This window comes from Spea bombifrons, chromosome 5 (assembly GCF_027358695.1).
Source record: "Spea bombifrons isolate aSpeBom1 chromosome 5, aSpeBom1.2.pri, whole genome shotgun sequence".
In the NCBI taxonomy this organism is placed as follows: Eukaryota; Metazoa; Chordata; class Amphibia; order Anura; family Pelobatidae; genus Spea; species Spea bombifrons.
Window position 1 is genome coordinate 85,836,652 of NC_071091.1, and position 2,624 is coordinate 85,839,275.

At 46.0% G+C, this 2,624-nt stretch overlaps 1 non-coding gene across 1 annotated transcript; it reads left to right on the forward strand.

Annotated features, from left to right (window-relative positions):
• The first annotated feature begins 2,131 nt into the window (after nucleotides 1–2,131).
• Nucleotides 2,132–2,324, forward strand: LOC128498517 (U2 spliceosomal RNA). Its single transcript, XR_008354739.1, has one exon. It is a non-coding gene; the product is annotated as a U2 spliceosomal RNA (small nuclear RNA).
• The last annotated feature ends 300 nt before the right edge of the window (nucleotides 2,325–2,624 follow it).

Sequence of the window (2,624 nt, forward strand, 5' to 3'; positions counted from 1 at the left end):
TGCCCCAGGCTGAATGGTGCCAGTCATCCTCTGATTGCAATTGCCTGCTTTTTCTGGTGCAAATATTACGGATATACATGTATTTACTTGCTAATATATTGCAATATAAGTAAGGATGTATCATTGTATGTAGCATTGATTCACATATATCACCTTAGTAGTCATAGTTCAAAGGGATAATCATTTTTTATTCCTGGACTTCTAGGTGGAAACCTTAACCCCTTAATGACAAGGCCCGTACATGTACTGGCTCAAAACGCATTGTTTTCAATGGGTTTAGGGACCGCCCATTGTCCTTAAGGGGTTAATACTTTTTATTTCATCCTTCTGTTTTAAGGCATCTCAAAGAATAAAATAATTGCTTATCTAATTGCTTTCATAGAACCAAAACGAAGGTTCTGTCAGATGTATTGGGAGAACAAAGCACCAAGTCATGTATTTTTTTCTGTAGGAAATAAACCACAGTTTGCTGAACATACACTTTAATTGTTTTTTTAGAAGCATAGTTGTTTTTATAAACAGGGGTTAAGGAGCGGCAGTGGAAGAAATCGGTTTGTTATTCTTCACAGTTGATGATCGACTATGTATCATCACGCGGCCTGGTATGTATACTCCAACCGAGGATTCCCAGCTGTGAGCCTTCTGCGAGTAAGCATTTCCTATTTTAATTCATATTATATCTTAACAATACATTTAAACAAAATGATTTTGAGGTTAGGAAGTCATGAGAGCAGTCTGTGTAATCTAATGAAGCATTGCTACATCCCTGTTAAAAAAGATAACACGGATATATAATAATATGTGGGAATTGTAGGAGCTGCCTTGGAAAGTTAATAGAATATAGAATAGAATGGTTTTTTTTTTCATTGACACAAAACTTTGATTTCACAATCAAATTTCCACTAGAATTCCTGTCTTTGATATTTTTCATGTATTTCTCTTGTCCATACGATATTCCACATGTTTTATATAGTTTTTACTTTTGCAGGATCTCCCACAAAGTTAAGAAGGTGCAATTTTGTAGAAAGAGTTTGGAGAAGACCCTTTTTTATTCCAGCATGACTGCGCCCCAGTGCGCAAAGCAGGGTCCATAAAGAAATGTTTAGATGAGCTTGGTGTGGAAGAACTTGACTGGCTACACAGAGCCCTGACCTCAACCCCATCGAACACATTTGGATGAAATGTAACAAAGATGGCGACCCAGTCTTTCTCACCTAACCTCAGTGCCAGACCTCACAAATGCTCAACTGGATGAATGTGAACAAATCCTAAATCTTGTGGAAAGCCTTCCCAGAAGAGTGGAAGCTGCATGAGGAGGACCAACTACATATTCATGTCTATGTATTTAGAATAAAGGTCCCTGTTGGTGTAATGGTCAGATGTCCCAATCCTTTTGCCCATATAGTATATGTGCAATGTAACCAGAGCCGGCCTTAGGTGTTCCGGCGCCCTGTGCGAACTACTCCTCTGGCGCCCCCCCTCACTACCCCCCTCTGCCCCTTCAAACTACCCCCCCCTCTGCCCCTTCAAACTACCCCCCCTCTGCCCCTTCAAACTACCCCCCCCCTCTGCCCCTTCAAACTACCACCCCCCTCTGCCCCTTCAAACTACCCCCCCTCTGCCCCTTCAAACTACCCCCCCCTCTGCCCCTTCAAACTACCCCCCCTCTGCCCCTTCAAACTACCCCCCCCTCTGCCCCTTCAAACTACCCCCCCTCTGCCCCTTCAAACCGCACAGGGCGCCACACTCCAGGGGGCGCCGCCGCCGCCGGGTCCTCCCCCGCCGCCACGGGGTCCTCCGCCGCCGCCGCCGGGGGTCCTCCTCCGCTGCCGTCGCCGCGGGGTCCTCCTCCTCCGCCGCCCCGTTTTCATTTAGGTGCAGAGGGGGCGGCGGAGGGGGCGGCGGAGGAGGAGGACCCCGCGGCGGCGGCAGCGGAGGAGGACCCCGCGGCGGCGGCGGCGGAGGACCCCGTGGCGGCGGCGGACCCCGTGGCGGCAGACCCGGCGGCGGCGGCGGCGCCCCCTGGAGTGTGGCGCCCTGTGCGGTCGCACAGGTCGCACACCCCAAAGGCCGGCCCTGAATGTAACCGTAATCAGAAAAATGTGACCCACAAATCAAAACTCGTGGTTTTACTGCTTCTTCTGCCTGTTGGCCAAGATCAAGATGTAGTATCTGCTCTTATCAGTTTGATAGCTGATATGTCCCCTATATAGGGACCAAATATTAAATGGATTTTTAAAACAGAGAGATAGAAAAAGATTTTGCTCTGCCCACTCCATGCATTGGCCTGGTATTGCAGTACCTCCAGGGCTGGTGAACAAAAAAACCCCATGTGTTTTGTCCACAGAGAGGCTTAGTTCCAGAAGGGAGTCAATTTATCTGTAATAATAATAATATTACATTGTAATGTTTGCTGCATTTTAAAAGACATATTTGCAGGTATAGGGTTGGTTTATGTGGCCATGTCTGATGCACTCGTAATTCTTACCTTAGAATTTTCTATAAAACAAACACAATTGGAGAATGTGTTTAATAGTAAATAATGTGATATGTAATAAATGTAACTCCACAGTTGAATAATTAATTGAGGACCTATACAATCACTATATAACAAATTGTTACAC